This window comes from Leiobunum rupestre, chromosome 4 (assembly GCF_980474605.1).
Source record: "Leiobunum rupestre chromosome 4, qqLeiRupe1.1.hap1, whole genome shotgun sequence".
In the NCBI taxonomy this organism is placed as follows: Eukaryota; Metazoa; Arthropoda; class Arachnida; order Opiliones; family Sclerosomatidae; genus Leiobunum; species Leiobunum rupestre.
This window is the reverse complement of record NC_143387.1, coordinates 57,782,756-57,809,474: the sequence shown is the minus strand read 5'-3', so window position 1 is coordinate 57,809,474 and position 26,719 is coordinate 57,782,756. Positions and strand designations below refer to the sequence as shown.

The 26,719-nt window shown below is 36.9% G+C and overlaps 1 protein-coding gene across 1 annotated transcript in view; it reads right to left on the bottom strand.

Annotated features, from left to right (window-relative positions):
- The window catches only part of LOC149948447 (core alpha-(1,3)-fucosyltransferase-like), a 142,105-nt gene extending 118,394 nt beyond the window's left edge, over positions 1-23,711 (bottom strand). The window contains exon 1 of the mRNA XM_090173471.1: positions 23,101-23,711. The gene's annotated coding sequence lies outside the window, so the exon portion shown is untranslated. The remainder of the gene's footprint in view (positions 1-23,100) is intronic.
- Between the last annotated feature and the right edge of the window lie 3,008 nt (positions 23,712-26,719).

The following is a 26,719-nucleotide window of genomic DNA, read 5'->3' as shown; positions in this document are numbered from 1 at the left end:
AAAATGAATCCTATTTTTCCAATAAAGAATTTAAATTTTGGTCTGGACTTCCTGGCCCGTGAACTTTTAGAGGTTTTCCTTAATAACATTGAAAAAATGAATCTTCGAAATTTTCAGACGTTCTAAAAATACAAACGAAACCTGGGAGAGTTGTTGATTGGACCTTCAGGGTGACCACGGGAAACCCTCAGTTTTTTATAGAAAATATTTAGTAATTTTATAGGAGATTATACAGGGTCTTTTAAATTGATCGATACAAGCGTTTTTCTCAAAAACGACGTGACGGAAAATTGTGAAATTGCCGGGGCATATACAGCACATAGTAATCAATTGCCGAGCGTCAATGGACGCTTCAATAAAAGATACTCGGTTTCTACTCCCCTCTCCAAATTCATCTGGGAAGGAGCTATTTCCGGTCGGTCGGTTAAACGGTTAGAATGGCTAGCCAAAAAGTCATATTTAAGCCAGTGTAGACGCGTTTTTGCCCTCATGATAATTTTGCGTCAGATAAGAAACGCGTCGGCTCACGTGAATAAGGAACATACTAATGTTAATTTTCGATAATATATTTTAAGGTAAAATATATATTGTTACTAAAACTAAGTATAAGAAGATAATATTGTTATTATTATCATCCTCTTATGGTATAAATAATTAAAATTATATGTAATATTTTTATAATACCAGGCAATTTTAAAGCTTCTCATGGAGGCAAAATTAATTCATTTCGTATAAAATTATCTTTTGGAAAAAGATGAAAACTCATTCATTTGGAACTAAACATATTACTTTTGCAGTACGGCATGCAACAAGTGTTTCCTTTTAACCAGGTAACGTTTTTGGCATGTTAAAGCTTAGCAAAAAACCGATGTTACGTTCGAGAAAGTTTCCAGCTTTCTAATATTTCAACAAGCACTATATACATAGTTTGCATCCCTACGTCATCAATGACGCAGTTCCAAGTATCGATATAAGAACCAAGAATAAATATTTAATTTGAGCAAGAATGAACGATTCTATGCCGCCATTTTGCCGGTGTAGATTTCTTAGTAAAACGGGAGGGTTAACAGTTTCAATCGTCTGTTTGCGGATTTTAATTATTTTCAAATGATTAAGAAATTATTTTCACGTTAAAAATGGTTATCTGCCTGATTAAAAATTGTTCGAGTAGTTCAATTACCAAGGAAGAGCGAAAATTGTTTATTTTATTCGATAGCGAAGGTAATTGTAAAAAGGATGACCGCAAAGGCCTAACTTTGATAAGCTTTGTTAACTTCTTTTCGTAGATATTTCTGTCGTAATTTGATATTTTATTTAAATAACCCGGCCTTAGAATCTTATCTGGCTTTGTTTAGGGCCCATTTAAAATTTTAAAGCATAAATCTAATACGTTTTGTAGCTTTGACGAGATTACCAACAAAATGGCTACCTATATAGTAGCTACGCGCGAAATGGTTTGAATTTTTGATCGCCCTCCCAGTTTCCTTGGAGACCATAAGCCCCTCCCTTCGGTGCAAACTATGTATAAATAATAACTTATGAGTCCTGGCTGTCGGAAATATTACTTCTTGGCAATTTCTGGGAAGATGTTTTATTTAAGCGCCTATTGCAGAAAAATCGAAGCATTGTGGTGCGTTGACACTTTTTGTCTTCTCGCTACCAGTGAAAAAAATAAATTTTCTAAAACGCACAAAAATTCTTCGATTTGTTTGAAATTTACAAATTCAATTGATTACTAAGCGTTGTATATTGACGCATTCTCATATTGCCTACAGGGAAATATTCAAAAAGGGGCGAAATCCACCCGAGGTACCTTCCTATTTAATAATGATTGAGGTAGATGGCGACACTATAAAGTTTATGAAAAATAAACTTTTTTAAAATGTTATTAATTAATTACTAAATTATAGTACTTTATTATATATATAATTTTTGTAATTTAAATTAACAATTAATTTTAACCGTAGTTAACACTCTTCGCCATAGATGGCACTATAATACGATTTTACACTATCCAATCAGGGAAGATAATTTTTTTTTTATATCTCGACAAAACCGTTCTCCACTAAAACTGAAAACTTTCAACCAATCGTTGAAAATCAAAATTATGACGTCATGTTGCTATCAGAGCGCCATCTACTAACAAATAACGCCATCACCTCGTTACCTCGGATGAATTTTACCCCTTTACAGTCGTCTTTGCCCGTTATAAATTGTAAATCGATCTATACCCTGGCAATTTAAGAAATTTCCGTCACGTAGTTTTCGAGAAAAACGCTTGGATCGACCAATTTAAAAGACCTTGAATGAACGTTCGGCTGAAATTATAGGAACGTTCAGATGATTTTAAAAAAATCGCTTGATTTTAATCTGGATTTAAATTATGATTTAATTCAGCCAACCCTGAAAGGTTTCTTAGGAAACAGGCAATATATTAATATGAAAAAGCTTAGGAGGGGAGGGTAGCGGTGTACGCGTCAGATCCGTTATTCAAGGCTACCAACAATCACATTTTTCCATTTTTGATGCGCAGTCCGCGAAATTTGTTCGGACAAACGGATCTATTTGATGATTAGTATGGACGTTTCGAGCAAACATACATCTATACAGTGGAATGGGGGGGCAGATCTGGTGAAACCGGTTTGACGGCGACGAAATACGCCACTGTAAATTCGATTACAAAGCGCATACGGTCTTTCAGTTTTGGAAATTACGTTTGAAATTGGAAAATGGATTTGAATAATTTCTCTCGAATACAAGTTCTCGTCAATTAATCAAAACTCCGAAAGATAATGAAATTTCCCGTTCCTTTCACTTTATTATTGATGAAAGAGGGTTCTACATGATTAAAATCAGATTGTTTCACTCTCTCACTCTCTAAATTAGCTCTCCTCCCCCGTCCCCGGAAACAATACGCACAGGGACGTAATAGTAGATTCGCGGCGGGAATCAATCGCGTGTGGTAAGATCACTCTGACGGCTTTGGCCCCACCTACGAGATAAAAACCTATCTGCGCGCTCTCCCCTCTCACGTTGTCGTTTGTTAAGTTAAAGGAGAATTGTCACCACCCTAAAATTGGTTAAAAACCTTTTAAATGGATAGAGGACGTCCGAAAATAGTAATTCAAAAAATTTCACGTTAATATTTCCAGTATTTGATTTATTATTAGCAACCAAATTTCGTGTTTTATCCCGCCGACTCGAGAATCTCGGAACCGTTTGGTCGAACCTACCTGCAGCGCCATCTAGTGAACGAAATATTATTTTCCCCGGTTTTACCGTTTTTCGGTCGGAACTGTCGTCTGCTACGACACTCTCCTTGGCTTTTCAACCGAGTTACAATCGTAGATTGTAGTTTATCGTGTTTTTAAAATGCCTTACACGCCGCACTTTCTCAAATTTTTGCCGCTTCATTCTTTTGGCGCTGCACGTGGGTTCAACCGCAATTTCTGAAATTTTTGGAGTCGTTTGATGTAGGTTGCGGAAAAAGTAGCGTAACTTTTTAAATACTTTTCCAATAACTATAAAATTTCAGGGACATAATCATTAATATATGTTCTATCATTCTGTTAAAAAACCTTGTAAATTTTGGTTTTGGTGACAATTCCCCTTTAACATAGTGACGTCAAAAAACCGTCAGCCAAATCGAGACGAAAATCTGCAGCGATAAGCATTTCAAGTAGAGGTATGGATTCCTGTTCGCGGGGATATACGAATCCCGGTACCGATACGACACCAACCACGACAGCGGCTAGCCCAATTGCGTCCGTTTCGGTCCCATTATAAATACGCGGCTAAGGTTAAATTTCAATATAACACACACAATCTGGCCACCAATTTTCGCGAATCGAAACCAGTAATCCATACCTCTACTTGGAATGCTTATAACGGAAGATTTTCGTCTCGATGTGGCGGACGGTGTTTTTGACGTCACTATTTTAACTTAACAAACAACAACGTGAGAGGGGAGCGCGCGCAGAGGGGACTTTTTTTTCTCTCGTAGGCGGGGCCAAAGCCGTCAGAGTGATCTTACCATACGCGATACGCCAGGATAAGCATTCCAAGTAGAGGTATGGATTACCATAGCCCCCACTCAAATCTTCAATTTTTTTATAGGAAAAATAGGATTATATTTCTAAAAATATAGGACTTTATAGGACTATTTTTACCAAATTATAGGATTTTATAGGACTATATATGCTATTTCATTTAAAAACCAAATCTATTTAGTGAAATAAATCTTTGATTTTCACTTAAAAAATAGAAACTATTTAACCATTTTATGTAACTAACCGTGTTAACAATAACAAACGTATAAACTAGAATGACTTGCTATAGGAATTTATCCTATAGCTAAATCTAGCAATTTCACCGAGTGGTTGGATTTGAAATGGGCAAAATATAAAAATTATAGGATTTTATAGGACTTTTGGGGGATTTTGCTAAAAATATAGGATTTTATAGGACATTTTTGAAAATATAGGATTTTATAGGAATTATAGGAGCTCTGGGGGCCCTGGATTCCTGTGGAACTACAGTGAAAGTTGATATTAGTTTGAATTTAACTTCATCCTAGGAAAGGGGGCCAGGGGTAAAAGTTTGAAAAATAAATTGGTTATAAAAGACGTTTTTTGTTCGTTATAACAATCAAAACCCAACACCGACTGTTTCATTTGAACTTTTTATTTTTGCTCAAGAAGTTCTCCATTTCCTCTCTTTCCTAACCGCGTTCATTCATTTATTTCCTCCGCAAGTAGATGGCGCCCTGATTCGGTCGGGGGCGGACGGGGGGGGAGCAATTGTTATATTCAATTCCCCCCGACAAACCCGGTCAGGCCAAATTTTCTAATTTATTTTTGACGCTGAAGAGGAAACTCCAAAATAGTTGAGATTCTTTGTAGAATAAATCAAAGCGAGGTTCCTTCTTTTGTATTTCTTCGAAATGGCGTGTATCAGTCGTTCTTCAAATATTTCCCTCTCCGCGCGCATTTTTATTATTCACCCGGCGTGTTCTGATTGCTTTTTTTCTGGTGGCACGGCTCACTCTGACATCTGCGTTTAGAAATCTTTCTATTTCTCTAAACGCTTCGACGAATGGTCAAAACCTGAATTTAGATTCTAAAGTTGTTTATTTAACCTATATAGTAACAATAACGCGTTTTCGTTTTTTATCGAGTCTACCCGTTTACGGAAGAACCGAGACCGGACTGGGCCGACCTTAATTTCGAAATTCAAATTGAAACAGTAACGCCATCTGTTAAGGAGAATTTACAAAACAATTTCGATATTTTTCGCAGTGCCAGGACTTGGAGGTCACTGTTTATATAGTGCTTGTTGAAATAATGGAAATTTCTCACCTTTACGGCAGCAACAAGCGTTCCCCATGGCATTCCTTTTTAACCAGGTAGCTTTAGGATGATTTATTTAAGCGCCTATTTTAATATTTTGCATCTTTACGCGTTACTTTTTGTCCAATAAAAAACTTTGTTGCATCCCAGTTTTCTGTAGTTTTTTTCTTATATACTCCGCATACGAGTTTAACCCCACCCAGGGGAGTAGGAAGGTTTTTGAATTTGGGGGGAGCCTCACATTTAGATGATATTAAAAAAGTAGACAAATATTTGGAAATTTTACTTCAATTTGAGCAAAAATCGAAAGTGGAATTTGAATTCGCTCTTACTACGTTGTTAAAAGTTTTAAACGACAAATTTATCTTTTTCATTATGGTTGTAAAAACAAATTCACAATATTTCAGGGGGGGGGGCTAGTAGAAAATTTAGGAGGGGATATTGTCCCATTGTCGCCATGGTTGCTACGCCACTGACCCCACCAAAATCGGAAATTTCATACAAAATCAGGGTTCATACAATATTTCAAAAACCATTTTCCCTGATCATAAATATTTAATTTCATAACCATGGTGGAAGTTCTATACTAAATTTACAAAATTATTGCACGACGGATACTTCATGGTTCAATATTTTATTAAAATTAAAGGTTTACGCTAGTATCCGTCGTGCAATAATTTTGTAAATTTAGTATTTTCCCTGATATTTCTAGGTTTTCCAGAGTAGTTTTGAATATTTTCCAGGTGTACTTTTTAAAACAATAGTGGTCTCTAAAATGTTAAAAGCGTTACTGTTACACTTTATAATATAATATAGTCAAGATTGAATGTATGAATTCAATACTAAGTAATAATTTCAGTAATACTAAAACAAATTGCACATAATATGGAGTTCTCATAATTATTTTCCCTGATTTTTCAGGAAAATTTTAATTTTCCCTGATATTTCCCTGACATTTTTGCTTAAAATAAATTTCACTGATATTTCCAGGTTTTCACTGATTTCCATGTTTGTATGAACACTGAAAATGGTGCGGGTTATATTCGCTAAATACGGTAATAGACTACGTACATTTTGAGCGGATGCGGTCAACACATAAAATATAATCTGCTATTCTACTTATTTCCGTAACTTATTCAACAGGTAGGGTAAAATTCTTAAGAATGCTTTTTTTTGGTTAGGTACGAGTCTACTTGCCACATACGCTTACACACTTTTCATACGAGGCCCAAAAAAATGATATGGTAAATTATCTTTCAATATAAAATGTTAACTGTTGTTAACTAAACAGAGTTCAAGTTTCAAGTTTGTTTATTAGTTATCTTTGACTTACATAGACGTATTAAGGGCCAAGTCAATTTGTGCAAATCAGATTGTAAAACAATGGTATCAAATAAATTATGTAACAATAGTAAAAATAAATAAATTAAACAAATATAAACCTTATAAAAAAACAACACTTAAAAAAAGTTTAGACCCGGTCTTATACGCCTTGTCTGAAAAGATTATAAGCTGGCCTGTAGACTCGTATACTTGATAAGACAAATCCATCGCCTTTGAGATGGTGCCCAAACAATATGATTAAATTCTTAACAACCGTTTAAAAACAGTTCTTCATTGTTTCAAAAAATTTCATTTAAAAAAACCCTAAATCATGTCTATTGTTTTTAGCGTTTAACGGGTTTTTTTTTGGGTTCAAATTGGCCACTTGGATTCACTTCCCTTAAAAATTAAAACTCGTACCGCTAACCTATTTATATTTAAACGGCACACGCAAAAAAAGGTAAAACTTGTTTCTTAAAACCGCGGAATTATGAAAAAACACCAAAAGATTTTTATGTTTATCACGATCAAAACCCTTTTGACTTGGCCGTTAATTAAGCTAATCCTCCGATCCCAAAATGAAACCAGCATTTCTGGCTTTAAACCACGAACAGGAGAAGGAACTGTTTGCTCCTTTAGAAATTTGTATGACATCAACAATGTACTTATTTCTACTTAGGGATAATAATTATGTTGCGACTACCATGTGAAAAAAGGCAACGACGTGCGCTGCAAGCGGGATTGTCTAATTCAAATCAATTGAAAAATTCGGTTTGTCTAAAAATTTATTAAAATTAAAGTGTTCGCGTCTCGCTACCTTATTTCCAAAACCAAGTAACTCGAAAAATTCGGTTTGTCTAAAAATTTATTAAAAATAAAGTGTTCGCGTCTCGCTACCTTATTTCCAAAACCAAGTAACTCGAAAATTCGGTTTGTCTAAAAATTTATTAAAATTAAAGTGTTCGCGTTTCGCTACCTTATTTCCAAAACCAAGTAACTCGAAAAATTCGGTTTGTCTAAAAATTTATTAAAATTAAAGTGTTCGCGTCTCGCTACCTTATTTCCAAAACCAAGTAACTCGAAAAATTTGATTTGTCTAAAAATTCCTCTTAGGTTTATTAAGTTGATTGTAAATTTGTTCAAATTTAAATTTAATATTTAAAATATAGTTAAGACATCGAGGGGATTGTGGGTACTTAAATGTCCGTGACATCTTTTTATCTCTGAAATGGGGGGGAATTCACACTAAATTATCCACCCCCTTCATTATTATATAAATAATGATTATGCGACAAGCTTTCTCTTTTCAGATGATCCGTTGTCCAATAACGTGTTCATTTACATCACGCGCTATTAATCAACTGTGGTAAAGACTCCACCCATATACCGATACCTTTTGGCAATTTCGAGGCCAAGGTTAAGCGATTTTTTTTATCGTATTTGCAATAAAATTCGATTAGGGCCATTCGTAAATTAAATCGATAATTGATAATGGGTATTCGTATAATTGTTAATAAATTTGAAATTTATTTAAGAGAGATTTGTGAAAGTTCCCTAATGCGGTTGTTTCATGACCAGTGTACCCCCTACAAAATTATGCCATAATTTAAGGATTTTAATACTGGTATTTATTTTTAATTGTAGGGTACGAATTATTTGAAAATTAACCTGTACTCTTTCATTATCTTTCAAGATTGAGACATCGAGGTCAAGTACTTCTCCCTCACTTCGATGGACATTAAATTTGGACAAGCGTTTAACCCATTATAGTTAAATAAGCCTCAACCATTAAGCAATTTCTACAATGACTACGGTTACATGGGGCTCTGAACGTCGACGTAAGGGAACGTCGACGTTCCGAAAAGGGGAGCGGTTACATGATCGTCGTTTAAAAAAATACTACGGATTTTTCCCTCCAAAACAGGGTATATACTCGCGTTTTATTAGTATTTAATTTTAGGTAAGTTTCTATTGCTATTCAATTATAAAATAATACATTTTTAAATATAAATATATCAAGTATTTCATATAATAATAATATATAAAATGACATCTTTCATACGTTGATTAATTTATTATATAAATTAATTATAAATTATGTTCATTATATTTTCAGTATAATTTAAAAAGTTTCATAAATTATAAATTGCAATTTGTAGTTAGTAAATTGTTTCGAAATATTTGAAATTATTTATAAATTAAAAGGAAATAAAATTAAGTATATAAAATAATATTTATATAATTATTATATAAATATAAAAATAAATATAAATAGTCAATAATATAAAAAAACTCAAATTAAAACGAATTTATTTCGGAACAGTCGGATATGCGGTAGGAAAAATCCCTACTGGCCAAGGAAACGTCGTCGTAAAGAGGTTACATGCAGCGCCGAACGTCGACGTAAGGCGTTAAATCGACGGTTCGAGGTAGTTTTCGTTAAGTCGACGTATCTCTCCGAACGTCGACGTTCGTGCGGTTACATGGGAAAAATAAACGTCGACGTTTCCTTACGTCGACGCTCCGAGCTCCATGTAACCGTAGTCAATCATTACTTCGGTAACTGTCCACGAATTGAGCACCAAATTTAAAATATGATAAGTATTTTGGTTTCGTTTTTATAAGCGGTATCATAAGTAACATAAGATAAGTATGACAAATTAAATATGATAATCTACTCAGTGTCAGTGTAGAAAGGGTGGGGTGGCCTCGTCGCAATAGGAACCGAGTTCGATTCCAGCTTGTGGCACTGGATGAAAAACTCGGAACCACTCCTTCTTCGTAGGGGTTTTCTCCCGAGTTCATCGGTTTATCTTTTCCATAAATACTTGTAGAGGTTAACGGCAATAGTAATTGTAGGAAGCTGTTGCCTCACGTGGCATAAAGGGCTTGCCACCACCTTCCTGTTATATGTTAAATTATAGTACTACTGTAACACACTAGGTGGCGACACCTCTCCCGAATGAGAGACGGTACTGGTTGGGGGAAACTATGAGTGTTGGCTCTAGTAGTCACGAGTACTGGTCGTTCTAAATAAAGTATCTTTCAATCTAATCTCATCGTACTTAATAATTAACTATAAGACACCTCCTACGCATTGTAACCCGACCACCCGAATTAAAGGCAATAAAAGTCGCTAGATGACTTGGGCCTAGGGTGGTGCCTTGGGTATTAACCTACCTGATTATTATTATGATTATTATAAAAAAGGTTCAGTCAAAAAATTAGCTTGAAAATAATACTAAGTATCATACTTATGTCTATTACGTTACTTATGGCTGTAAACATTGCGTGATTAATTTTAGAAATTACAATCTCGTTCTTATCAGTAGCCATGATTTCCGTCGTCATTTCCCACAAATAGGCCCGCGTACAAACATTGTTGTTTATTTGAAAGACCCCTATCCGTTACGCAATATCGAAGGACGACAAATTTTCAAAACGATGTCAACTGAAAGATATTCAATTATAGGTTTCAGCTGCTGAAGAAAATGTTCCCGAAAGAAACAGACATCCTGGATTTGAAGAATTCCACCCCCCCCCCCCCCCCCCCGCGGCCGCTGTATTTCCGCTTGTCGACCTCCAACCGGAAACGGGACTCCTACGCGACGCAAAAATGAGAATCCCTAGAAGCTAGGAGCAACAAACGCAAGGAGAACGCAGCTAGCCTTTAAACACGCTAACGCAGTGTTGTGTACAAATTTCATTGGACGAACCTTTTCGCTGAACGTTTTACGGGCGGGGGGGGGAAACAATTTCCGAATTTTCCCCTTCCGACGGCATCAGGCGCTAAAGCGTCTAACCAATGAAAACTGTACGCGAGTAAAATGCGCGACTTTTGACGGGTGGCGTTCCGCTTGTGTGGGCAGTGCTGTCTTTGTTGCTCCTAGCTGGAAGCTACTTTCTTCATCCGCACGTACTTGACCTAGAACGGTTGCGGAACTATTTCTCGTGGCGGAAGAGAATCTTCTCGCGTCCCTCTTCGTGACGAGGCGCTCGCGCGCGCCCGACTAACGTAGAACGGGGTTTCCATGGCAACGGCGGCCGTAAACACGAGCCAGGAAGTGTGCCTCGACACACTTTTATCTTTGTACGGCGGTTCGTAGCGAGATCTTCCGTCGGTGGCGCCTTCTACATTTGATTTCGGTCGAAAGCGAAAGCGCACGCCACGATTTTCTGCAAAATTGACAGTTTCGAAAGGTCGTTATTGCGGCACGACGCGGGGCAGCCCGTATTGTCGCGATCGAGATGGGCGTATCGTTTCATAACTGCTTTTATTCCTTTTGACAGGGCTTTGTGACTCAGAAATAGGTCATTTGCGGACGGTCACATTAACTTTATCGAGATTAGTCATATTTTGCTTCAAGTCGAAACAATAATTTCGCGCAGAAACATTTCGGGCAAAATAATCTCATCGCGGGGCCCTTATAACTTCAATTTTCAATGGACAAGGCGATGGGACCCTATCGTACCGGGCCCTTAAAAAGCATGCTTGTGGGTCCTTTTTCCACCGGGCCCCCGACGAATTATGTCATCGCGGGGCCCTTATAACTTAAATTTTCAAGGGGGTGCTGGTGAAAATTTCCATGATTTCAACAAGCACTATATAAACAGTCACTTTCAGGTCCTGGCTTTTGGAAATATTACTTCTTGGCGATTTCCTGGAAGATGTTTGACTGAAACGAAAGCGCCAAAACTTAATTTGGAATTGTAAAGTTCATAAATAACGAAACTCTATTCTAGGAACTTTATTTAATAAAACAAATATACAAAGAAAATAAGGAACTTAATTACTAGGCTAGCGCTCACTGCGGAACTAGGAACAAGGATTATTAGAGCCGTCTAACTTTTTTTGGTATTGATACCATATAATCAGAAGTTAATAATAATTTTGAGGGGAAGTGGGTAACTCCCCATTCAACCTATGTAACAACGTTTTTAGGGAAATTACTAAAGAAATCGTTCCACAAATTCGTAGCTTGCTCGTGTTCGTTGGCATGGTAACGCGTATGACATTAAGACGCCACAAATTCGTAGCTTGCTCGTGTTCGTTGGCATGGTAACGCGTATGACATTAAGACGCCACAAATTCGTAGCTTGCTCGTGTTCGTTGGCATGGTAACGCGTATGACATTAAGACACCACAAATTCGTAGCTTGCTCGTGTTCGTTGGCATGGTAACGCGTATGACATTAAGACACCACAAATTCGTAGCTTGCTCGTGTTCGTTGGCATGGTAACGCGCAGTGGCGTAGACAAAGGGGGGTTCCATGTCTAACCCCCCCCCCCCTTTCGACTACCTTTGACTGCACTAAATTTCCATTCCCTTCTCGACCCCCCTCTTAACATTCACCTACTTCGACCCCCCTTGACGAATTTCTGGCTACGCCACTGGTAACGCGTATGATATTAAGATGCCACAAATTCGTAGCTTGCTCGTGTTCGTTGGCATGGTAACGCGTATGACATTAAGACGCCGGTGTGGCCCTTTAGTAATAATTTCCGAAATCATTCTGTGATCATGTTACTTTATAAAAAGTGAAAGTTTGATTTTTGCTTTACGAATATTAGTCTAACAAATTTTAAGGGTAACCTGACTACGAAACCAAAGTATTAAGCCTCCTTTGGTATTATGTAATGTTACTTATGTCAAAAACGTACTGAGGTTAATGAGAACTTTGCACGACAACGGATTAAGCGATTTTTCGCCCGGGGTTCAAAATAATATTAGCCCATAAAATACTTAGATATTTTAAAATTTTAGACTTGAAAGTAGTGTTGTAAGTCGGAAAATTTTCCGCTTGTGTAATTTTCCGCAAAAACAAAAAAAAATTTCATTCTATGATTAGTCTATAATGTATTGTTTGAAAATTTAAATAAAGCGGCATTTTCGCTTCATTTTTTCGAATCTAAAAGTAAAACTAAACCTCTAGACTAGCTTTAAACTGATAAACAATGTAACACTGTTAATGTTTTGTAGTATGTTTACTGATATTAGACATTTTATATCGATAAAAAGTTAAAAACGTATCTTTAAATTTTTTATTTTTCCGATTTGCGGAAAATTTCCCGCATTAATTTTCTGGAAATTTTTCCGCGTTTTATTTTTTAGGGAAATTAACAACACTACTGGAAAGCATTTTGGGGAATAGTCAGAGCTGATACGTTTCGTTATCAAATTCTGATAATAAATTATTTCAAGTAATCCCTGAACCTCGCTAATACCTTACATTGACTACGGTTACATGGAGCTTTTTTCCCATGTAACCGCACGAACGTCGACGTTTATTTTTCCCATGTAACCGCACGAACGTCGACGTTTATTTTTCCCATGTAACCGCACGAACGTCGACGTTTATTTTTCCCATGTAACCGCACGAACGTCGACGTTTATTTTTCCCATGTAACCGCACGAACGTCGACGTTTATTTTTCCCATGTAACCTCTTTACGTCGACGTTTCCTTGGCCAGTAGGGATTTTCCTACCGCATATCCGACTGTTCCGAAATAAATTCGTTTTAATTTGAGTTTTTTTTATATTATTGACTATTTATATTTATTTTTATATTTATATAATAATTATATAAATATTATTTTATATACTTAATTTTATTTCCTTTTAATTTATAAATAATTTCAAATATTTCGAAACAATTTACTAACTACAAATTGCAATTTATAATTTATGAAACTTTTTAAATTATACTGAAAATAAAATAAACATAATTTATAATTAATGTATATAATAAATTAATCAACGTATGAAAGATGTCATTTTATATATTATTATTATACGAAATACTTGATATATTTATATTTAAAAATGTATTATTTTATAATTGAATAGAAACTTACCTAAAATTAAATACTAATAAAACGCGAGTAAAGCATATTTTTAAGGTGGCCAAAATACCCTGTTTTGGAGGGAAAAATCCGTTGTATTTTTTGAAACGACGATCATGTAACCGCTCCCCTTTTCGGAACGTTGACGTTAGTCGAAAGTCGACGTTCCCTTACGTCGACGTTCAGAGCCCCATGTAAACGTAGTCTATGTTTACAAAAATAAACAAAGACCTACGGGTCGAAAGCTCAATTTTAATGAAATAAATAAATATCCATGTGTTTTCCTCTAAAGTTGTTAATTTTCCGGAAAAATAAAAAATTGAAACATAAATTACTTTTTAAGGGTTTTTAAACCTTTTTAATATTTTTAACTTTTTATCGATATAAAATGTCTAATAATAATAATACTAAAAATAATAATAATAATAATCTGCTAGGCTAATACCCAAGGCACCACCTTCGGCCTAAGTCATCAAGCGACTTTTAAAGCCTTTAATTCTGGTGGCCGGGTTACAATGCGTAGGAGGGTGGTCAGTGGCGTAGCTGAGAACTCAGAGCCCCCCCCCCCCCCCGCAAAAATCTCTATGAGGCCCCCTTTTTAATTTTTTTAAAAAATACGGAAAATATTCCGAAAAAAAGGCCTCGGTCATTTTCCGGAAAATTTCCCGCGCCGACCTTACAACGGTAGTAGATACATCTTTCAATATAAAAAGTTAACTTCGATTTAGTGAACTGTGTCTAAGTCCAGTTTTATTAGCCGCGTCTGAAATCGGTATAAGCCTTGGACACCTAAAAAAGCTATAAAAAAACTTTTCATTACGAGGGATAACTTAAATTTGAACGCGATATAAGTCTTGGACACATACGAAAGAAAAAGTGATACAAAATTACAAATCCTTTCATTACTCAGAAATTTCGCACAAATCTCCCGGTAAAATCTGAATTTTGAAACGCTACAAGTACTTTCTGCCACACAACCTGTCACAAAAATCCCGAATTAATGGAGGTGAATAATATATATAACTATCCTCGGAAAAATATCCCGAAACTCTCCTTATTAAAAATATTCCCATTTTGCCTCTGAAATTCCGCCGTTCGTTGCATCGAGGCGCGAGAGATGGCGCGGCGGTCGGGAACCGTCGAAAGCCCGTAATTAAAAGTAATATCCGTACTTTCTCTCATCAATTAGTAGAGGAACTCGCGGTGAGAGATAAAATGACGAATGGGACGGGGCCCTAGCGCCGGGCCCCGGGATAAAATGCCGCTATTGATTAACAATAGTCCTCGCTAAGTCCACTCGCGTCTTAGACCTCTCGAGCTAATTACTAGTGACGGTCCCCCGGTTCGGCGCCCACTACCCCGCTAACTTGACGCCGAGCCTAGCAGTAATCGGCGCTAGCAAATCGTTTTCCGATGGCGGGGCCGCGACGGGTTGACTTGCCACCAGTCGAGTTCGGCGGCCATTTTTCTCATTGAGCGATTCGCGATACCGACCCTGTTTACGTCGACGGCGCCTCTGTTGCCCAAATTCCGCATTAATTTTTCATTTTTAAGCCTCCGCTTAAAATCTATCACGTATATATAGGGGGGTTGAAATTTAATGATATTTCGGAGCCGCTACCGATCCTAACCGGGCTGGCGAATGATTAATTGCGAGTTACGCCACCAGGAGGATTCGAGCAAAATTGAACCTCCCTTTAGTTTCGCTTTGATAATTGTATTGGTTTTCGTTTAATATTTATTATTCGAAATCAACTACGGTTCAAACTATATATTTCGATAAACTAACTAACATTTCTCTGGCTCATTTGTTTTAAAGTTCGATTTTAGAGTCAGAACTAATGGCCGCCGGTGTATTGATTGGCAAATTCCTTTGGGGCAGAAACTGAAAAGTAACTAATCCCCCCCGTTACCCGAAGGCCTATTGGCGCACCCTGGTGGGGAATACTTTGATTTTTCGATCACAAATTATTTTTTCATCAAGGCCCCCTTTTAATTACTATCTGGTTGCGGCACTGCGAACTGAACTGAACTGTGTACACTGTAATCCCTTGTCCGATCTAAAACCGTTTACTCAGCTACCACAAGTAACATTACAACAATGAGTATGACACTACCTATTGCTTTAATGCTAATTTTCTAACCGAACCTTTTTTCGGCACTGATACTCTCATCAATCTGTGACCGTTTTGGATGGCTACGTTTTGATAAAAATTTAAGCCTAATATCGGAGAGCACGTTCTGGAGTCGCGAGAGGCTTTGGCTTTGTTTTGAAGCCCGCGTGCGAATCATGAGTGATAAAAAGTTTTTAATTTTTATCATTTTAGCCTAATATTCCGCCTATCTATCGGAAACCAGATATTTCGGCTGAGCGGAAGTCTCGCATATTTTAGACACTAGAGGGCTCTGTGCTGAGAAAATATCCTGATTACGCAATAACTATGAAAATCAGTTTGGTTGTAAATCTCGTTAATTGTCATACTTATTGTTATTATGTTACTTATGAGCTACTTTTAAAATCATTTAAGTATACCACAAAATTTTCTTTAACGAAATCTTGTTCGAGGGATATGACGGAAATTACGTCACTGGCAACTCAGGGACGAAAAACGCGTCATCATCTTTGTAGATAGGCCACTGAAGTTAGTTAAGCGGATTTTGAAAATCGGGCAGAATAGGCGCTTCAATAAATGCCGCTCTCTTTTTCTTTCCTCCCCAACGCGCACGCGCGAGTCACTAAATAAAATAGTCACGTGTTTATGTGAGTTTCATTTGTTGCTAGCGCGGCTTTTTTTTTTCTCTCAGGAGGCGCGTGCGAAATTGAACGAGCCCTTTTGCGTTGAATTTTAAGCAGCGCGCGCTTTAGAATATAACATTTTTACAAGTATGTCCTGGTTCTCTGTATTACTACTTCTAGGCAAATCGCTGAACCGGTTTTATTTAAGCGTCTATTCTTGGCGCGATTCTGGATTTGACAATATTTATAGTTTAGCACGATTTTTCGTTCCCATGGCAACATTTGCTTAAGTTTACAATAGTGGCACCTACTTAACATAAAATATTTGGTTAGACCAAATAATTCGATAGAATACCAAATCGAATATTCGATTCGTCGAATCGAATAGCACTTGGGAAAGTTCGCGAATATTCGTTTTTCTTGATCAAATAGTCGAATATTCGAAAAGATAGGAAAAAAGTATTTGGTATTTTCAAATAGTTTGCAAACTGGTCGAATAATCGCGGGTCTTTTTCTAATTTGTTGAGTTTCAAGGCCATCAGAGGAGAACGCTGTGAAATTTCCGAACTAGTGCTTATTTCTGGCACCTCTCTTTAGGCCACAGCGGCAAGGACCATATAAAGAGTAACTTTAAAACTTCTTAGCGAAAGGCAAAAGCTGTTTATTCTAGCGCCTATTGGCTAGATTATTCGCGTGTTCTTTGTTATGGAATTTTCTAGAATAGCAAAGTAAAACTAAAAAATAAACCAAGTTCATAACAAAACTAATAACTGGGAGAAAGGTTGAAGTAAGTAACTTTTTGGATTTTTCGGTTTAGAACTTTTGAGTTCACAAAATTATTGGTTTAAAATTATTATAAATTAAATTAAATATTATTTTTTTATTTGTAATAAAAGATCTGCTCCTTCGTGTTTTACATATATATATAAAAACTAGAGATTTTAATGAAGTGTTTGCAAAGCATGAAAAATATAGCAGATCCTTTGATTTTAATTGTAGTTAGTAGTTACTAAAGAATAAAAGTCGCTAGCTGACTTGGACCTGGGGTAGTTAAACTTTAAAAATGTGTATTTTAAATTTTGTTTGTAAAAGTTTTCTTCGAAAAAGTTTAGTATTATAGTTTAAATTTATTAAATAAAATAAAATATAAATTATACATTTGGTTTAGTATTTTACTATTGCAAGTAAAATCAACAGTGATTTCAATTATTTTTTTATTTTTTGACAAATATGCAAACTATTTGGTTATTTCGAGCGGGTTATTTCAAAACCAAATAAGTCGAATTATTTGATATTCGGAATACTATTTGGTATTTGATCAGTTAACTGGCTTAAAATTTGTTCTAAAAATATTCGACCAAATTATTTGACGTTATAAATATTCGATTTGGTATTTGACGTGCCTTGAAAAAAATATTTGAGATTCGATTCGATCCCCAAAAAATGGTATTTGCACACCTCTAAGCGACTTTTAAAGCCCTTCATGCCACGCGAACCAACAGCTCCCTACACTAACTATTACCGCTAACCTCAACTTTAGAAACTAATTCTGGAGCTCTCGATATAAGTCATCAATTTAATTGAGAAACATTTATAGAAAATATATTTCATATGGAACATCTAATTCCGTTCTTTTAATAATTTCTGAATTTCCATCCCCCATTTCGCTCCCCCACTTTGTCAGTGACCTCACGAGGGTTGCCATGGCTCCGAAATATTACAGCTCCCACATCACCACCCTCAAGTGGGCAACATTGAGAGCCTGTAAAGGTGGAAAGTTGGGTCTCAAAACAATTTCCATGTGTTAGTGCCAATAGCGAGCGGTAATGATTTTCAAATTCTTGAAATCAACTTGAAAATCGTGCTCTAAACAGGGTTGCCACAGTTTTTCACATTCAAATTCCCTGACTTTACAAGGTTTTCCCTGACCACCTAGCTTATTATTATTATTATTATTGTTATTATTATTATTATAAAAAAATTACATTTAACTCCGTGATTTTTAGATTAATTTATAAAAAATTCTGACTTTTCCCTGATATTTAAACCCATATTAAAATTCCCTGACTTTCCAGGAATTCCAGGTTTTCCAGGTACCGTGGCAATCCTGTGAAACCTCAAAATCAGTTTCTGATTTGTGGAATCTCTTTGACATTAAAAATCCTCGAACACCCCGCACGCAAAATTGGCAATTATCGGACCCCTATGCTTAAAGGTCAACGAACTAGTTACGTTAAAAAACATGTCGTATCGAGTATTCACTGAAGATTTTTCGATTTAGATCATACTTTTTCTTTTCATCTAAATGAACTCCATCGTACGAGATATCCTTACGAAAATTGAAGATCAAATTCGATTCCAAAAGTTACATCCAAAATTTGGTAAATTCAAATTCTTCTTTGATCGCAAAGTACCATCTAGAATACTTGATATAAAATATTTGATCGAAATTATTGATAATATAATATTAAATAATATTATACATTATACAAAACTGGATGTTGATTCAACTTGGATCTAAATTTAAAAATGAGATCATTTACATTATAATATAAAATAATATTATATAAACTGGGTCCAAATTTGGAAATGAGATAGAGCCTTTTTGTTAAGGGATATTATTCACCTCTACTAACTAATTGTTTTAAATTATTCTGTTTAAATGTTATAAAGTGCTAACAACTCCACCACCCCACCTTCGCGAATCGATGGATAGGCCAAGTTTTATTTAGCGTTTTGACTAATTTACGTTAGGCTAGGTTAGGTTCAATTAAGTTATTATTCGAATGACATGTCGTTTGTATTTTGCTTGAAAAATTATTTCGGGTTCACACCAAAGAAATTTGAGTCAAATGTCTAAAAAAATACGGTAAATATATAAATTTAATTGCAATGTTGTGGCGCTATTTCTGGTTTCAGTAATGAGGTTTAAAGTCTCGCTCGCAGTTAACGATAAGTGTAGGTGTTTTATTACAATTCTGAATTATAATGAGCTAAAATTTCTTTATAAAAACCATTTCACATTTTCCCAATTTTCCGCGGAACAAAAAGCTCAAATAATGATTTCTACTCGAGTTAAAAGTCGCATAAAAACGTTCAATTCTTTTTCGTCTCGGTGTAAGCGAATAATTCGAATTTCCCCCAATCGTTTATGCAAATTAAGTTTAGAAACTTGTCAGGTGAAAAGATAGCTTTGTTTATATAGAAGTTGAATAACGTCATAGCGGGAATTAGATGTGGCTACACACCACCGCGAGAATCCAGCCCACAGCGCCACCAAGAAATGGTTTTTCCCCCTTCCAAACAGCGCGATGCAAACGGTGCAGCCATCTAGCGGACAAAAATAACGTCAGAGCGCAAATGACCGTCTAGTCGGATTCGGATCCCCAGCGGGGGTCAAGAGGTTAACAGCCACTAGGGTCTACGCGGCACCCTATAAACCGTACCTTCTCCGTAGCTTTGATCTTGGCTATCAGTTAAGCGTCTTTATCGATAACGTATACGCGAAGAGCTTCGGGATGTTCGAAAGTAGGCGTGCATTATAGAATTAGATTGAAATTTTTATTGGGCGCGAAGTAATGGTACCGGAAACGGAACGATCTTGAAATGATTTCCATTTCCTATTACCATAATGTAAGAAACAACGGTGGCTGTTAAAATGTCAGTGTTTTTGTTTTTAATTCAATCTTAGGTTTAAGTCGCCTTTGATATTTCAATGCTAATTTAGAGAAAAATAATTATAATTACAAATTTAATTTAATTACCATTAATTTAAATTTTAGTTTTTAGCGTTAAATTTATTGAAACCTGTACTTATATTTTCCATTCCTGACGTAAAACTACCCTAATGCTTCGAAGGCTCGGTCTTAATAATATTTTCAAAATATAAGGATAACGACGGTTTTTTTGGTGACAGTTTATTAAGACGATTACAATGCTTAAAAACAACTAATTGGATTGTTAAATGTTCTTCAACCTCCATGGCGTTTCAAAAGCCGAAAATATATTGGTCAGACACGATCAGGACCCATGCATTCGTAGGAGCTGCACGTGACCAAATTGAACCAAAATTTGGAAACCATTTGACCAAATTGATCCAATAACAAAATTGAACGCAAATTTCAAAATCACGTGGCAAAATTGAACAAAAATTTCAAATCACGTGACAAAATTGAAACAAATTTGCGAAATCATGTGACAAAAATGAACCAAAATTAGGAAATCACGTGACCACTTGGCCAAATTGAACCACAATTTGTAAAATCACGTGGCAAAATTGAACCAAAATATGGAGACCACTTAGCCAAATTGAACCACAATTTTTAAAATCACGTGGCAAAATTGAACCAAAATATTGAGACCACTTGGCCAAATTGAACCACAATTTGTAAAATCACGTGGCAAAATTGAACCAAATTTTTCAAAATCACGTGACCAAATTGAACCAAAATTTTCAAAATCACGTGACCAAATTGAACCGAAATGTCAAAATCACGTGACCAAATTGAACCGAAATTTCAAAATCACGTGACCAAATTGAACCGAAATGTCAAAATCACGTGAGAAAATTGAACCGAAATGTCAAAATCACGTGACCAAATTGAACCGAAATTTCAAAATCACGTGACCAAATTGAACCAAAATTTCAAAATCACGTAACCACAATTTTCAAACGTGCGCGACAAAAGGGAACCACAATTTTCAAAAATGATACAGTTTTACCGAAAAGATCAAACACGATAAAATTGTACTAAACTTGAATTTAAATTTTGAAAACTTAAAAATAATCAATGTCAAAATTTTGACTAGTCGATGATTTTCCATGGCAATAATTTATCCCAAATTTATGTGTTTCATCACAGTTTTCACGTATTTTTTTTATTGCTGCAGCAGTTTAAACATTATATCTTCATAGTAGCAAGTATTTCAAACGCATTAAATAGAAAATGTTTGACAATAAACGAAAAGAATATAGCAAGTTTAAACAGCTGGAATTTTATCTGGTTGGAATCCAGCTAAAGAATAGCGAGTGTCAACATTTTATGTAAGTTTATTTATTTGAATAAAATATTTAATCGCATCTTGTTTAAAGTAAAATACAATAGAATAGAATAAATTAAAAAAAAACATAATAGCAAAATCTTGATGCTATTGAACGAGTTTGGCGCAGATTCTTTCGCCATTAGTTTATCAGAAGTATATCATCCCTCACTTTGCGAGATAAGTGCGCCTCAAGGCCATAGAAATTACGTAACAAAGAATATTTCAGCGGGAATCTTCGAAGGTACATGTATGGAAATCACGCAACAAAAATGAATGAATAAAGTGACTAACAATTTTAAAAATAGTGAATTAAAACTGACTAAAAATAAAGAAAAACCAATGTTTTAAAAAATTTAAAAAAGGCAGATTTTTATTCTTATCACATTTTGACTAGTTTTGTTGAGGACCAAGAATAAAAATCTGCAATTTTTTTACTTTTAAAACCTTGAGATTTTTTAAAGACAAATAATATTAATAACTCAAAAATCTCAAAAAAGTTATAAATAGTGACTAATTTTAGAAAAAGTGACTTTTAGGGACAGAATTTTTAAAACAAAAAGTGACTCGGCAACAGGCCTGCTAATACTTTTATAGTATAACTATGGTATAACTAGTTTTAACCAATATAACTAAGCGCTATTCAGGAGACAGACTATATTACGGACTTCGTTGTCGTTTTGCGTCCGCTCGCTCCCACGTCACACGTAGCCTTTGACAGCGCCTCGCTAGGGCGATATTTTCTTCTCTTGATGACGTCACTACGTTACTAACTCTCAGTAAAATATTCCCCAAAGTGACAAACTTATGGAACAATATTATAGACTTATGGTATTACTTATTTGCGGGTTATACGTAGTAACAGAAGTTTATAAAATGTTCCTTACGAGAAAAGTGTCCATCAAGGAGACGAAATGAAACTTTCCCGCCAAACGTGTATCATATCCAGAGTTTTAGAAAGTTAGAATATGATGCATTTTGAAAAATCAACGTGAACCTGTGAATAACATTACTGGTACGTATCAAGCTTTCAGTTAGTAAGCGTGTATTTAAGAAAAACCTTAGTATAAATGTAGAATTATAAACTTGGTATCTCGCGTTTTTACACGATTAGGATTTCAAGTGTCTCGTACTTTGATAAATGAAACCTGTTGATTCCTGGGACCACTAGATAAATATTCGATTAGAACATTTCAACTGACGATCGTACTTTGGCGCGATCAACATCAAATGTACCGTGATTTTTTGCAAATATTTACGTTACAAAAGGCATTACATTTATGTTCATAAAATACGTTTACAAGAACTTTTAATTTTTATACGAAAAACAGCGTAGCTGTAGATACAACGTTATTCTTACCTTTCTTAAGAGTTTTATCTAATTAGGTTGGGAGTTCTAAAACTCGTTACGGAATGTAGATAACGTAATCGCCCCTATAACCTTCTCCAAAAGAACAATTACTTTCTTTCACCCGCTACAAATTTCGGTGACTTTCCTAAATAATGATTAGATAGTAACGTACTCAACGTTGATATTAAATTTAGTCCATGAATTATTTATCTTATTAATTAACGTCATTAGTTTAATTTGACAACGTCGAACTAAACGCGCGCTTGATTGAAATCGTGGCGCCGAGGGAGCCCCCTGTTGGGCAGAACCACCGAAATCTTATCTGTTTAGGATGATTTCGAACGGACGCAACCCTTTATTCGAGTGGAGACAATAGGCCCGTCGGTGGAATGATGGATTACAGCGGCGTCGCTGGAAGCCAAATAACGTGCCCAAAAAAATGAAGGTTGAAAATTTACCTTGAGCGGGGAAACCGTCGTCTGCATCGGTCGGCTGCGGTCCTCGAAGGCCCGAATTCAGCGGCCGGAACAACGCGTCCTCTACGGCGACTCGGCCGATATAATTCGGCTTTGTCCCATGCCTGGCGCCGGGTACTCTCGACTACTCGGCCTGAGTTTATAAATAAAACGTTTTGTTTGTCTCACTCGCGAGTTCCGACGCGTTTCCTTCGCGATGTCGTTCTTTCGCGGACAGTTCTTGAGGGCCGACGAAACTCGAAAGCCCGAAATAATTCTCGTCTCAGTCAGTCGTCGCGGGCACGCGGCTTACCCTCGGCCAAACTTCAGGTGGTAAGCGAGCGTTGGGGGGGTTTGTGGAAAGGACGTATTTTCCAAAACGAGTTTGAACCTCTTTAAAAACGCGGCTCTAGGATGGGGAAAAAGTCTGTGGCGTTCGACAGCCCTCGTGAAACGCGCGTTTAAGGGAAAAGTACGTTGTTTAGTAGCGGGGTTTCCATTCAAGCGAAGTGCCTTCGGGCCGAACACGAGCGCCGCCCAACGACCAGAGAGTATTTTTCGCCTCGGCGATAATGTAACGTCGCGGCGGCGACGCGCCGGATCTTTGACTGCGATCGCTTTCCTAACCGCGTAAGGTAGCCATTGTTTTGATCTTCCCCTCTTTCCCTCCCCGCCTCGAACGAGCTCCCAAGCTTGGCTATAGAATGAAATATCGATGGATCGGCTCGGGGAACGTTCCTAAATTTAGACATTCGTCTTTGGATACAACTTTATCTTTCCTCCGCCGCCCTCCTGTCATCGTGCCTAGCGTGCGAAACATTTCTACAGGAGTTCCAATAGAGATGCCCTTCATAGTCCAAGCCCTGGTAGCGCGCTTTTATTTTTACGCCTAGACCTCGGGTGAAGAACATTTCTACAGGCGCTGCGTAAAGATGGCGTTAGTAGTTCAAATCCTGATAGTTCGCTTCACTCCTGGACGCCTGAGCGCTTCTCGAGGAACACTTTGATGGTCCAAATGTGGAGTATCAAAAAAAAGGTGCTAGTGTAACATGTAAATACGAAAAGAGTTTTAAGGGTTTTGAGTTTTAAAAGTTACCAAACCCTCGTCAGAACCTAATAGGGGTCACAATTAAATTCGCTGTTTAATGTAGAAATTTTATTCGTGACCGAAATGTATCGGTACGCCATCTTTCGACGGCGTTCGAAAGCATTGAAAGGCGACAGACATTATTATCTGGCAAAGTATTTGCGAGTTAGGGCTCCTGAGGACGCAAAACTAAATTTGGAACATTAGCAAAATTAGAAATCTATGGCTAAATCAGTGTCGCTGTAGGATCAAGATAGCGCTAGATTCTTACCACAATAATACGTCTCGGCTCTCAAAAGTGACGCGAAGTAATTTGTCTCGTACGCGAACGTTTCGCGTCAGAAATTTGTCATTTATGATCGGGCCCCCTTTTTGTACTTGATAGAAAGCGCGCGCGCCATCTGTCTCTTCGCGTCGGCGTGAAGGAGTCCATTTTCTCTCAGCTCACGGAGAGAGTGAAATCAAAGTGGCGAAGCGTAGAGAGGGGAGAGAAAGATGGGCGGGTCTCTCTCCCTCTCCTCGAAATTCGGGTGCGCGCGGGGAGGGGGGGGTATAAACGAACGCTAGGGCGCATGACCCGATCGATGAGTGTTTTGCCCCACTTTTGGAGAATTGCGTATTCTCTCTCTTGTCCGGGCACCATCGCCCGGGGCCTCTTCTTGGCTATTTTTTATCACGCATTTTTCTACCAACATTTTTTCTACATATTATATCCTTCATAAAACCTAGTTTCTTCCACTCGCCACGAGGGTGCGCTCGCTGTAGGTTTTACGGGAGGCGAGTGGCTCCATCGCGCGGTTCTTCCCGATAACGCGGGGGAGCGGAGAGTGGACCACTTCCTTGAAACAAGAGGAAAGAGTTAAAAGTGGGGGGGAGCTTTATTTTCTTTTCCCGGCGCGCGCGTTCTCGAGAGTCGTTATCCTTCCTCGTCTGAGAACTTCTTTTTCGACGCAAAACCAACGCTCGCTTCCCGCTCGTTTAGGATAGTCTTCTTCTGATTGTGGACGTAAGAGCAACACCTGGAACATTGTATTCCTACTACTCGTTATTGCCCTTTTTCCCTTCGCTCTTATGTTTCTCTGTCCACTAAGTAGAGAAAGAGTTAGAAATGGTCTCGCTACCGTCTTTCCGAGTACTTCAGTTCGAAGTGATTATCTCTAGATTTGGGGTGGATGCGCTCGGTTTTCCTAATGAGCTTTCTTGTTAGGTCTGTTCGCTCTCATTATCCCGGTCGCGCTGCAGACGACCGTTTGAAGTTTTTGGAGTGTCTCTCTCGCCATTCTCACCGTCTTTGGCCGGGATACTCGTGACGGGTAACTCCGCTGGCAAGGTTACGATTGTCAACGTACAAATACTATAAACTGGCTGTAGTGGCTTAAATTGGGCGCAATATTATTGAATAGAGCCTTTGGAAATTGCTTTCGAAACATCTGTCACGGTGTTGAAGGGCCGTGCAGAGCCATTTCGGCCCTGGGGCACATTTTGGTCATTACGGGCCCTTCTAACTGGTGAAGGGCAAACCGATGGACCCCTATCGTACCGGGCCTCTAAAAAGCGTGCTTCTGTGCCCTTTCTCGTCGGGCCCTGGGTATTTAGCCACCACTGCACGGCCCTGAAAATAGTTCCTGTAAATTAACCTCATTTAAATAATTCATAAATAGTTTACGGGAAAAACATTTAGAAGAAAGCCATTAGAGGTGTTTATTTAATGATTTTATTTATACTAGATGGCGCGAATTTAAATTTATATCGGGAACAGTATAAACACTTACTAATTTATTAAGAAAAAAACCAACTTATAACTCTATGTTTTTGTAAAAACTATAAACAAAAGTTCAACTCGGGAAGAATTCAGCTTTGACGCAATTTGAATGTTTTGCGTATCAGACTGATGGCGCCATCTGGTATTTAACACTCGGACTCTAATCACGGACAGTAAAATTTACAGTCCGTGCTCTAATGGTGCTACCGGCCCCGTGAAAGGATTTTTTCCCTTGTCAATTATGCATTTGTCTAATCGATAGACCTCCATTGCAGCGTCCGTTTCACTTCAGCTTAAACCATTTTAAATAATTATTGAAATATTTGTCAAATAACATTTGAAAAAATCTCATTTAATAATTTAAAACATTTCAATGATATATTTAGAAATTAATCGATTTTAGAATTTATTTTTTCACTTCATACTCAATGACCATTTATATCCAACAGGACTCGTCATGTTATTGTACTCTGCCATAGAAAATCTATTCTCGTATACTATAAAGTTAACGTGGATAGTAGTTTTAAAACTCGAGTGATGCGACATCTGTTGTCAATTTCTATAAGCTTTGAAGGTGCTTCGTAAATTATTATTTAGTTAAAATTATAAATATTTTACGAATAAGATCTTTAAAGAACTTATTAATATTACATATTTTAGAATTATTATGAATAATTATATTTAAAATATCGGCTTCAATTAGTTAATGGATGGCATCACCAAAATTTATCCGCTATCATGGGATAACTAATAATTTTATTGTGTCGCTACGA